This window comes from Ricinus communis, chromosome 4, assembly GCF_019578655.1.
Source record: "Ricinus communis isolate WT05 ecotype wild-type chromosome 4, ASM1957865v1, whole genome shotgun sequence".
Lineage (NCBI taxonomy): Eukaryota > Viridiplantae > Streptophyta > Magnoliopsida > Malpighiales > Euphorbiaceae > Ricinus > Ricinus communis.
In genome coordinates, this window is record NC_063259.1 from 18,008,556 (window position 1) to 18,022,212 (window position 13,657).

Genomic DNA, 13,657 nt, shown 5'->3' on the forward strand with positions numbered 1-13,657 from the left:
TGATTGTGTTCAACCTCTAACGATGTTGGTCTAGCTGATGTGGGCTCTCAGATTCGAATCGCGAGTCTGCCCATCGATCTAAGAAAGGGTACCTTTCGATGCCAGCCATGGCACTAATCCATAACAATCGTTACTTATGTGCCCCAATCTGTGATGAAAACATAAAAACAAAATAAGAGAAGAAGGAGATCAACAAACTTTCCAGCAGCAAGTAAGCGAAGCCACCAACCCTAGCTCCACCCCAACAGTCGCAGTCCATGAAGCAGTAGAGCTGGTAGAGGGCTGCTTGATCTTAGGCTAATGCCTTAACAAAATTTAGATCCACTAGGCTCATCAAGAAGCTCGGGTGGATGGTCGACTTGAAGTTAGAGAAAATGGTAGCCCCAAACAGGTACATCAGGATGCTCCTTGCTTCAGTGTCTTGCTGCTCAAAGAACCACCTGCAGCTGCATCTACCATCTGCTTAGTAGCCAAATTCAAACCATTATAAAAAGCTTGTACTTATAACCATATTGGTAGTCTATGGTGTGGGCAGAATTGCAGTAGGTCGTTGTACCTCTCCCAAGTGTCGTACATCGACTCATAGTTAAACTGTACAAAAGAAGATATGTTATTTCTAAGTTTAGCAGTTTTAGAGGGAGGAAAGTACCTAAATAGAAATTTCTCCGCCAAAGAATCTCAAGTAGGGATAGTGTTTGAAGATAGCGACTGTAGCCACCCCTTTGCTCTATCCTTCAAAGAAAATGGAAACAAGCAGAGACGAATTGCATCGTCTGTTGTCCCATTAATCTTGAAGGTATCATCAATCTCTAAGAAACTCGCTATATGTGCATTAGGATCCTCATCTAGCAAGCCTCCGAACTGAACCGTTTGTTGCACCATCTGAATTATATTAGGCTTTATTTCAAAATTATTGGCAATGACAGCTGGTCTCGTAATGCATGTTCGCGTCCCCTACAGCTATGGTTTCACAAAATCATACATCGTCTGGTTATTCGCATTGTTGTCATTGTCGTTTGCCATCTCTATTGTAGTGTCTTCCAGTACACTCTTATCTACGGCTTTCCTAACCAAAATCTCTTCCTCCTCTATGTTCAACTGCTTCCTCAACTGCCTGAGGGATCGCTCTAGTTCTGGTACAGGGTCTACTAGATCAGGATTGGATCTCTTGGTCATACACTACCTGAAATAACGAATAACCAATAACACAAATGAATAAAATAATAAAATCCAATGAAAAATAAATAAAGAACAAAGAATAGATGGCTAAATTAACAAGAGCACATAGTTCACAATATTTCATAATAGTTCTCATTCCAGTAAGTTATTACACTTATCTCTAAGATGCAAATCACTTAATCGTACAAGCAGTTGTCAAAACTCAATTGAATTTCTCAATTACAACGTGTTCTCAAATTGATTCAAGAATGAAAAAAAACATTTCATTGTACTTGAATGAAAACTACAATCTTAAATCAACAATCTAATCAGTTAAGCACAACAGAAGCCTAGCATGGCTAAAGATCACCCCCAAATGGGTTTAATAAAATTAGTTACAAACATTAATGATTAAACTAATACAAGAATCAAATACAAAGTAAACAAGAATCGACAAGAACATGAACACCCTTTTCTTAAATAGTGGGTATGTTATCTCCTCTTGAATAACTCTAAATCCAATCTCTGTAGCTCAAGATCTCCTTCTTCTTTCCTTTGAATCTTCAAACAAATCCTTAAGAACAACTATTTGGATGATGTTTGATGTGAATCCAAGTTCAAAGCTTAAAGAGATCCAAGATCCATTAATAGTACAAGAAGGCCCAATCACAAGGTCCAAATCCAAGAAGCTTCAACAAGCCATATTGGGTTTAATTAAGGACATTTGGAAAGCCCAAGAACTTCAACCCAATAAGGCATCCATGGAGGCCCAAGGAATAATATTTAACTTGTTTTCATATTAATAACAATTAGGGTTACATGTAGCCACCATACAAGTTAATGTGGTAATTAATACCAAGTAATGGCTATCAATGTGGGTAGTGATTATTAAGAGCCACCATATACAAGTTAATGGGGTAATCAATACCAAGTAATGACTATTAGTGTGGATAGTGGTTACTAAGGCCATTTAAGAGTAAAAGTAATCCTATGTGTGTGAGTCTATTTTAGTAGTATGTGCATAGACTTGTACTCTATATAAACAAGTCCTTTTCTCTTTCTTTTAGAGCATGATTGAATTTGATATATGAAATTTTGTTTGAGTTTTATTGTGAGGAATTTTTTCTTTAATTCTTGCTTGAACTTTGCGACTTATCAAGCTTTATTCTAGCTTGTGGTGTCAAAATCTAAATCTTTATTTTTTTGTTATTTATCAAACTTTCTTGTTTGTGGCATAAGAGGAAATTCAAAGTCTATCTTAGTATCTTTATCATTGTTGGTAAAGGGGTTAAGTAGCATCCATCTTCTTACTTCAATCTTTGAACGATCCGAATTTGTGGATGAAATTGGTAATTTCTAGTTTTCTTCTAATTCAACTTATCATAGTATTTTTGCTATTGGGGAGTTAATTGATGAAACCTACAATTCCCATCATAAGTGGTATCAGAGCATTGGCTCGAGATTGAGGTTTGCGTATCCAATACTATCTTTTAATTCTCAATATCTTGTGTTCATCTTATATTTTGCACCTTTTGCCATCTATTGTTCTTGTTATTATTATTATTTTTATCTTTATTCTTCTTATCTCAAGATTTTGTTTGCATATATCAAAAAAAAAAAAAAAAATCGTCCTAAAAGAAAAAAATTGTTATCTTTGATATTTTTGTGTTAGATCTCAGATTACATAAAAAAAAAAAATTAACTCTTCATATTCCATTGAGATCTATCTTTATAATTCTATATCTTTGTGTTCTTTGATGATCTATCTTTGTTTTTCATTTCTATTAGCCTATTTGCTACAAATTGTTTATTTCTTTAAGCCTACCTTATTATTTTCTTGTTAGCCTACCTTATTTTTTTTTCATTGATTACTACATTCTTGAAATTTTGTTTGATTGAGAAACTTAGTTCATCTAAGAAATCAAAAGGCAAATTTGAGAGGTAAAAGGCAAGAGTGTGAGATCATTAAAAAAAAAAGAAGAAGCCAAAATTGAGTATAAACACAAGTGGTATACATCAATTTTGAGTGAAAACACGTGAGGGAGTGTTGTGAGATCGTTTCTTTCTATTTTCTTTTATTAAAATTTTAGGTTTTACAATCATGTCAAAAGACACAAGTTCTTCTACAAATGATCATGTGATTCAAGCTATGCAATAATAATTCGAAAGAATGTTTAGTATGATGGCGGGAGTCAATGAAAAATTAGAGAAGCATGATGGCATCCTTAACCAATTACATGGAGAGCCTAGACAAAGGAGACATCCACCAATTGACCAAGAGGACTATGAAGGAGAGGATGATTTGGATGATGATCAAGTCACCTTGTTGGGACAACGAATCAATCCTAGGAGATAAGCTAGGAGACGACATCCAAATGATGATGTTGATCGCAACCTTGGAAGCATCAAAATGAAGATTCCTTCATTCCAAGGAAGAAATGATCCAGATATGTACCTTGAATGGGAGAGGAAAGTGGAACTCATCTTCAAATGTCATAATTATTCGAAGGAGAAAAAGGTAAAACTTGCCGCTGTTGAGTTTAGTGATTATGCAATTGTTTGGTGGGATCAATTTTGTAAGGAAAGACGTAGATATGGAGAAAGACCTGTGGAGTCTTGGAGAGAAATGAAGCAAATCATGATAAAGAGGTTTGTTCCAAGCCACTACTACAGAGAGCTTCATCAAAGATTACAAACTCTAATTCAAGGATCCATGAGTGTGGAGGAGTATCACAAAGAAATGGAGAAGGCTATGATTAGAGCAAATGTGATAGAAGATCGTGAAGCTACCATGGCAAGGTTCTTAAGAGGGCTAAACAAAGACATTGCTGATGTTGTTGATTTGCAACATTATGTGGAGATTGAAGATATGGTGAATTTGGCCATGAAAGTGGAAAGGCAATTGAAAAGAAAGAGGTATGATTCTAAACCAAATATGGGTTCTTCTTCTTCTTGGAAAACTTCTTGGGGGAAAAAGGATGATAAACCTTTTACTAAGTCAAAAGTGGAAGAAACTAAACCTAAAATTGACTTGGGTAATAAGGGAAAGGGTGAGAATCAACCAGCCCAAACTAGGGGAATCAAATGTTTTAAGTGTTTGTTTCATGGGCACATTGCTAGGGAATGTCCAAATAAGAAAGCTATGATTCTAAGGAATGGTGATATTGAGTCGGAGAGTGAGGGGGATAGTGATGATGATATGCCTTCTTTAGAAGATTGTAGTGATGTTGAATGTGCTAAGCGAGATAATCTTGTTGTTCAAAGAACATTGAGTTTGCAAAATAAACATGATGTCCATAAGGAGCAAAGGGAAAATCTGTTTCATACTCATTGTTTGATTTCTAACAAGTTGTGCAACATGATTGTGGATAGTGGAAGTTGTACCAATGTAGCAAGCACTTTGCTAGTGGAGAAATTGAAGTTGCCTACTACCAAGCACCCAAGACCATACAAGTTGCAATGGCTTAATGAAAGTGGAGTTGTAAAGGTAAATAAGCAAGTTTTAGTTTCGTTTCAAATTGGTAGATATAAGGATGAGGTGTTGTGTGATGTGTTGCCAATGTTGGCCGGACATATGTTGTTGGGGAGACCTTGGCAATATGATAGAAGGGCTAGTCATGATGGATTCAAAAATATGTATACTTTGACTATGGATGGAAAAAGGTTTAACCTTGGACCATTAACTCCAAAACAGATTTTTGAAGACCAAATGCGCATCAAGCAACAATATGAAGAAATGGGTTCTTCATTGGGAAACTCTTTGGGAAGGGAAACCTTTGAGAGTAAAGAAAAAGGTGAGATGAGTGAACCTAAAAATTCCAATTCTATTGACCAAAATGGGAAACACAAGGTGAGAGAAAACAAAGAAGGTTCAAATGAAAGAAAAATGAGTGTTTATGCAAAAATGAGTGATGTGAAGGAAGCTATGCTTTTGAGGCAACACATGCTTGTACTTATGTACAAGGAGATTTTGCATATTTCTAACGAAATAACCAATTGTTTGCCTAGTGTTGTTGTTGATCTTTTGCAGGTTTATGAAGATTTATTTCCGGAAGAAATTCCAAATGGTTTGCCACCTAAAAAAGGCATTGAGCACCAAATTGATTTCATACCCAGAGCAAGCATTCCAGATAGACCAGCATATAGATGTAATCCGAAGGAGACCAAGGAAATCGAAAAGCAAGTGAGTGAGCTTATGGAGAAGGGTTATGTTCATGAAAGCATGAGTCCATGTGCCGTACCCGTCTTGTTAGTGCCTAAGAAAGATGGAACTTGGAGGATGTGTGTTGATTGTCGTGCCATCAACAAAATCACGGTGAAGTATAGACATCCCATTCCTAGGCTAGATGACATGTTGGATGAATTGCATGGTTCATATTTGTTTTCAAAAATTGATTTGAAATCTGGTTATCACCAAATTAGAATGAGAGAAGGTGATGAATGGAAAACAGGTTTTAAAACTAAACATGGTTTATATGAGTGGTTAGTAATGCCTTTTGGTTTAACTAATGCACCAAGCACTTTCATGAGATTGATGAATTATGTTTTAAGAGCATTCATAGGCAAATTTGTTGTTGTCTATTTTGATGATATCTTGGTTTATAGCAAAAATTTAGATGAGCTTGTACAACATTTGACTTGTGTTTTTGATGTGCTTAGAGAAGAGAAGTTGTATACTAATTTAAAGAAATGTTGTTTTTGCACTAATAAAATTACTTTTCTTGGATATATTGTCAATGACAAGGGTATTCATGTTGATCAAGAAAAGGTAAAAGTAATTAGAGAATGGCCAACACCCACAAGTGTAAGTGATGTAAGAAGCTTTCATGGTTTAGCTAGCTTTTATAAAAGGTTCATTAAGAATTTTTCTACCATAGCTGCACCTTTAATTGAATGCATAAAAAAGAATGTTGGTTTTAAGTGGGGAATTGAACAAGATGAGGCTTTTAACTTGCTAAAAGACAAATTAAGTTCTGCACCCTTGTTATCTTTGCCAAATTTTACTAAACCTTTTGAGATTGAGTGTGATGCAAGTGGCATAGGTATTGGAGGAGTTTTGATGCAAGAAGGCAAGCCCATAGCATTCTTTAGCGAAAAGCTAAGTGGAGCAAGTCTAAACTACCCTACATATGACAAGGAGTTCTATGCATTAGTGAGGGTTCTAAAGACATGGCAGCATTACCTTGGCTACAAAGAATTCATAATTCACACTGACCATGAGTCCTTAAAGTATCTCAAAGGACAAGGAAAGCTCAACAAGCGACATGCAAAATGGGTGGAATTCATTGAATCCTTTCCATACATCATTAAGTACAAGCAAGGGAAAGAAAATGTGGTGGCCGATGCATTGTCAAGAAGGTATGCCTTGATCTCTAAACTTGATGCAAAATTATTAGGATTTGAATACATAAAAGATCTGTATTCTAATGATCCTGATTTTGCTAATGTTTATGGGGTATGTGAGAAAGGGGGTTTTGATAAGTTCTATAAGTTTGATGGTTTTCTTTTTCGGGAAAACAAATTGTGTGTGCCACAAAGTTCTTTGAGAGAGTTACTTGTGAGAGAGCCACATAGTGGAGGTTTAATGGGACATTTTGGGATTAAGAAAACTTTGGATATGTTGGGTGACCATTTCTTTTGGCCACACATGAAAAGGGATGTTGAGAGAATTTGTGAGAAATGCATTACTTGCAAACAAGCCAAATCCAAAGCAATGCCTCATGGTTTGTATACACCTCTTCCCATACCAAATGAACCTTGGGTAGACATTTCTATGGATTACCTAGGTCCAAGGGAGGGAGAGATTATATTTTTGTTGTTGTGGACAGGTTTAGCAAAATGGCACATTTCATTCCATGTCACAAGACAGATGATGCAACCCATATTGCGAATCTATTCTTCAAGGAGATTGTAAGGCTGCATGGAGTGCTAAGGACCATTGTGAGTGATAGGGATGTCAAATTCCTAAGTCAATTTTGGAAGACTCTTTGAGGAAAGATGGGGACAAAGCTTTTGTATTCTACAACTTGTCATCCGCAAACGGATGGACAAACAGAGGTGGTCAATAGGACACTTGCAACACTTTTGAGGGCTCTCATCCAAAGAAATCTTAAGAATTGGGAAGAATGTTTGCCACATGTGGAATTTGCTTACAATAGGAGTGTGCATGGTTCAACAAATTGCTCACCCTTTGAAGTTGTGTATGGATTCAATCCATTGACTCCATTAGATTTGCTACCATTGCCATTAGACAAAGCTAATTTAGAGGGGAAACAAAAAGCTGAATTCATCAAGACTTTGCATGAGAAGGTGCATGCAAACATTGAGAAGAAAACACTCCAATATGAAAAGCAACACAACAAAGGGAGGAAGCAGGTCATTTTTGAGCCTGGAGATTGGGTGTGGGTGCACTTGAGGAAGGAAAGATTTCCTAACCAAAGGAAATCAAAGCTTATGCCAAGAGGAGATGGTCCTTTTAGAGTGCTTCAACGCATCAACAACAATGCCTACAAGCTAGAACTTCCAAGTGAGTATGGCAATATTAGTGCTACTTTCAATGTTAGTGACTTGTCTTTGTTTGATGTAGGTGATGAAGATGATGGAGCTGATTTGTGGACAAATCCTTTTGAAGAAAGGGGGAATGATGTGAATCCAAGTTCAAAGCTTAAAGAGATCCAAGATCCATTAATAGTATAAGAAGGCCCAATCACAAGGTCCAAATCCAAGAAGCTTCAACAAGCCATATTGGGTTTAATTAGGGACATTTGGAAAGCCTAAGAACTTCAACCCAATAAGGCATCCATGGAGGCCCAAGGAATAATATTTAACTTGTTTTCATGTTAATAACAATTAGGGTTACATGTAGCCACCATACAAGTTAATGTGGTAATTAATACCAAGTAATGGTTATCAATGTGGGTAGTGGTTATTAAGAGCCACCATATACAAGTTAATGGGGTAATCAATACCAAGTAATGGCTATTAGTGTGGATAGTGGTTACTAAGGCCATTTAAGAGTAAAAGTAATCCTATGTGTGTGAGTCTATTTTAGTAGTGTGTGCATGGACTTGTACTCTATATAAACAAGTCCTTTTCTCTTTCTTTTAGAGCATGATTGAATTTGATATATGAAATTTTGTTTGAGTTTTATTGTGAGGAATTTTGTCTTTAATTTCTTGCTTGAAATTTGCAACTTATCAAGCTTTATTCTAGCTTGTGGTGTCAAAATCTAAATCTTTGTTTTCTTGTTATTTATCAAACTTTCTTGTTTGTGGCATAAGAGGAAATTCAAAGTCTATCTTAGTATCTTTATCCTTGTTGGTAAAGGGGTTAAGTAGCATCCATCTTCTTACTTCAATCTTTGAACGATCCGAATTTGTGAATTAAATTGGTAATTTCTAGTTTTCTTCTAATTCAACTTATCATAGTATTTTTGCTATTGGGGAGTTAATTGATGAAACCTACAATTCCCATCAATGTTGAAGTGGAATTCATCTATGTTTTCCTCTTCTTAATCATTTGGAAGGTTGCTCTCAAGGTTTGTCTTGAATACTCCAAAGTTCTTTCTCTATGTCTTTCTAGTCTTTCTCTTTCCTTTTTTATCTTCTTTTAAATTAGGTTTCGGGATCCAACACGGCCTGGATTTGGCATGCTGACCAGCACGGCCTGGATCCATGCCGTGCTGATCTAATAGTGTACATCTAGCCTTCTTCAACACGGCTTGGATTTGGGTCGTGTTGCTCAGCACGGGCATGCTTTTAGACCGTGTCACTCTCAAAAACTGTGTTGCAGATCGTTTCTTTTCATTGAGGTAAGGCATTTCAGCACACTCTCTGATCCTAATCGTGCTCCTCAGCATGGTCGTGTGGAATAGTCTAACCCGCCTGATTCAACCGTTTCTTCCCAATTTTGGTTTGATTTCTCTCTACATTTGATGATGTACCTAGAAAAACACCTAAGACACAAAGGAAACTAAAACATGGTGATTCTAATACAAAAAGACATATAATTTGCCTTAAAAACAACTTAAAATCAAGCATACAAACATGTGTAATATCAAGGATATCACCACTCCTTTTGAGGGATTCTCAACATTCTCTTTAGGTTCCTCAAATGCACCTAGAAGATCATTCACACAAACACCTTTCCCAAGATCAAGCTTGTTTGATTCATCAAAAACTACATTCATAGACTCTTCAACTACTAAAGTACGTTTGTTAAAGACACTATAAGCTTTGTTTGATGTAGAATAGCCTAGGAAGATTCCTATATCGATTTTGTCATCAAATTTTCCAAGGTTGTCCATGGTATTTAAAATGTAGCATTTGCATCAAAAAACTCTCCAATATGAGGCCTTAGGTTTTCTTCCTTTCCAAAGCTTATAAGAAGTTTTGTTTAGTAAAAGTCTTTTGAAAACTCTATTTGTAACATAACAACTAGTGTTAACGGCTTCAGCCCAAAAGTAAGAAAGAAGTTTGTACTCATTGAGTTGTCTTAGCCATTTCCATTAGTATTCTATTTTTCTTTCCACAACTCCATTTTGTTGTGGTGTTCTAGGAGATGAAAAATTATGAGAAATTGCAAATTCTTTATAAAGGTTTTCAAAAAGATCATTTTCAAATTCCTTTCCATGATCAATTCTTATAAAGGAAATCAAATACCCTTTTTTCATTTTTAACATGTTTTGCAAAAGATTTGAAAATATTAGATGCTTCATTCTTATGAGCAAGGAAATTAATCCAAGTAAATCTAGAGTAATCATCAACAATCACAGATGTATATGACTTTTCATCCAAACTAGCTACTCTAGTAGGTCCAAACAAATTCATATGTAAGAGTTGAAGTAGTTTAGAAGTACTTACAATAGTTTTAGATTTAAAGGATGATAAATGTATTTTCCCATTAGACATGGTTCACAAGTCTTGTCTTTGATGAACTTCACCTTTGGAAGTCCATTTACTAGCTCATCTTTGGCTAACTTGTGTAGAAGCTTCATTCTTCAATGCCCAAGTCTTCTATGTTATAACCAAGATTCATCAGTAATAGACACAAGACACTTAAAAGATTGATTAGTAACTTTGTGTAGGTCAATTGTGTAGGTGTTGCCACTTATTTCTCCTTTGAATATCACTTTGTCATCCACTAGGGTGTTGACAAGACATCCATTAGAGTCAAAAGTTAATTTGTTCCCTTTGTCACAAAAATGACTCACACTTAATAAATTATATTTCAAAACATCAACTAGGAAAATATAATCAATGAAAGATCTACCATCCTTACCTATGGAGCCGATTCCAATTACCTTACCTTTGGCATCATTTCCAAAAGATACTTTGCCTCCGTTATAGTTATTGACATTCACAAAGAGGCTCTTGTCACCTGTCATGTGCCTTGAGCACCACTATCAATATGCCAAAGATTTGTGGTTGTGGATATAAGACACACTAACAAAAATAGGTTAATTCACTTGATTTTAGCTACCCAAACAAGGTTAGCATTGGAAAATTCATTCATGAAATGATGCTTTTTCCTTATTTTTCATTTCATATTGATAGGTCAAATTTTCATGCAATAATGGCAAGTGACTTTAGCATTTTTAATAAGATTTGAATTGGTCTTCTTAGCCACTTGTGCTTGAGGCTTAGACCTCATATGATTGCCTTTTGCACATGCATGAATAAGATTCGTTAGATGAAGATGAAGATGATTGCCTTCATCATCTTCAATTTGTTGTGAGATGAAGATGATGAAGCTCCATTGAACCCAAGTCTATGTCTCATAATGGGAGGTCTTTGAGACACGACTATTGTGTCAAGAGATTCTTTCCCTTTATGAAATTTTAAAATTGAGTTCCTAAGCCCTTTAACCTCATTTTTAAAGAATTATTCCCTTTAAAAATTTTTTCTTTTGAAATATCATCCAATGGTTTTCTTAAGTATCACTGGAAGTTTTTAAGGAGGCAATTTCCTTCTTTGAAATCCTAAAGTCTTCCTCCAAACTAGAACATATATTTTTGTAAAAATTTAGTTTTGAAAGCATGTTTGTAAGATCTCATCCTTACCATCCAACAAGCCATTAGTAAAAGAATGAGAAGATGAACAACAAGAAGAAGAATTCCATGAATGAGAAATGCAACATACGTCATGGGAGTCTTCCATGTTTGCTGTGAAGCAAAGATTTGCAATATCCTTGATTTTACACATGCTTGCATGCTTGATCTTGAGTTATTTTTAGAGCAATTTATGTGTTTTTGTATTAGAACACCCTGTTTTAGTTTTCTTTGTGTCTCGGGTGTTCTTCTAGGCACATCATCTAAGTTAGAGAGAAATCAGACCAGAATTGGAAAAAATGGATGAATTGGGCACGTTAGACTATTCAACATGCCCTGGCCACACGCCTGTGCTGAGAGCTAGGTCAGGGTCAAAAGGCGTGCTTAAATGCCTTACATAGGGCAAAAGAAGTAATTTGCAGCACGATTTCTTAGAGTAACACGACCTAACAGCATAGTCGTGCTGAGGAGCATGACTCGAATCCAAGCCGTGATGAAGAAGGCCGAAAACACACTTTTAGATCAACACAGCATGGATCCAGGCCGTGCTGACCAGCACAGCTCAAATCTAGGCTGCGTTGAATCCTGAAACCTAAATTAAAAGAAAAGAAAAAGAAAGAGAAGAAAGAGTCGTGCAGAGAAAAAGAAGAGAACTTTGAAGTATCCAAGACAGACCCTTAGAGCTAACCTCGAGACGATCAAGAAGAGGAAAAAAGATGAATTCCACTTCAACATCATCAAGATAGCTGCTCATTGAGGATTCGATCAAAGATTCAAAGGAAAAAAGAAAGAGATCTGAACTGTAGAGTGTTGATGCAGAGTTATTCAAGAGAGGATAGCATCTCACCATTTGAGAAAAGGGTGTTCATGTTCTTTTCCATTCTTGTCTACTTTGTATTCAATTCCTGTTTTAGTTTAATCATGAACATGTGTAACTAATTCTAGCAAACCCATTTGGGGGCGATCTTTAGCCATGTTAGGCTTGCTTTGTGCTTAAATGATTGGATTATTGAATTAAGATAGTAGTTTTCATTCAAGTATAATAAATTTATTGTTTCTTCTTTAATGTTGAATCAATTTAAGAACGCCTTTGTATTGAGAAATTCAATTGATTTTGTATAACTATTTATGTGATTAGGTGATTTGCATCCTAGAGATAGGTGTAATAGCTTATTGGAATAAGAATTAGACACTCTTATTAACGGTAATTTAGAGATTAATGCTATTCTAAAATCAATTGTTAAGAAGAGATTCCGGCTATAGATCTTTAGGACTAGGAATTGGTTAACTTGAGAGAGAGGCCAATTCATTCAATAAATTATCTGCAAATCACAATTCTTAATCAATCAATTCATAATTTATTTTTTGTAAGCCAGCTAGCTAAAGTGATCTCCAATTTGGTTAACTCATCTTATTGTCTTTCTTCAACTCTTATTCTCTTTATTATAATTTAGCTTTCAATTGCATTCTTGATCATCTTTAGTTAATAAGTTTCACCACCTTGTGATCGGTTAGATAATAGGAATAGCATAGTAGTAGTAGTTTTTCAATTCCCGTAGGATACGATATTGCTACTTGCCATAGGTAGATTACATTCGATAGGTGCACTTGCCTATAGATTGCTAGTCGTGTTTAGCACGCATTAAGTTTTTGGCACCGTTGCCGAGGAGCTTGTTTTGAGAAATATTATGAACTGTGTGTTCTTGTTAATTCAGCCATTTATTCTTTATTCTTTATTTTTCCTTTGTTTAATTTTATTCTTCTATTCATTTATGTTGTTGGTTATGTGTTATTTCAAGTAGTGTATGACCAGAAGGTCCAATCTTGATTTAGTAGACCCTCTACCAGAACTAGAGCGATCCCTCAGGCAATTGAGAAAGCGATTGAACATAAAGGAGAAAGGATTCAGGTTGAGAAAGCAGCACACGAGAGTGAATCGGGAAACATTACAATAAAAATGGCAAACGCCAACGACAAAAATAATAATAACCGGATGATGTATGATTTTGCAAAACCATCGCTGGAGGGGACACGAACATGCGTTACGAGACCGGTTGTTGCCGCCAATAATTTCGAAATAAAGCTTAATGTGATTCAGATGGTGCTGCAAACGGTTTAGTTCAGAGGCTTGCCGAATGAGGATCCTAATGCATATATAGCAAGTTTCTTGGAGATTTGTGATACCTTCAAGATTAATAGGACAACAGATGATGCAATTCAGATCTGTTTGTTCCCATTTTTTTTGAAGGATAGAGCAAAATGGTGACTATAGCCACTACCTCCTAACACTACAAATACCTGGGATTTGGGGTACTCCCCGTGCTCTTCCCTAAGAATTACTTTTTCTTTGATGTTTGATGTTTGATGCACCCAACACGGTCGTGTTGGGGCCCGTGTTGGGAACACGGCCAGTGTTGAAACTAACACAGCCATGTTCAGCTTCCTCATGCT

General features: G+C 35.9%; 1 non-coding gene across 1 annotated transcript; it reads left to right on the forward strand.

The window, feature by feature from the left end:
* Nucleotides 1-517: 517 nt before the first annotated feature.
* LOC112535089 lies at nucleotides 518-624 on the forward strand. Its single transcript, XR_003079288.1, has one exon. It is a non-coding gene; the product is annotated as a small nucleolar RNA R71 (small nucleolar RNA).
* Nucleotides 625-13,657: the final 13,033 nt, after the last annotated feature.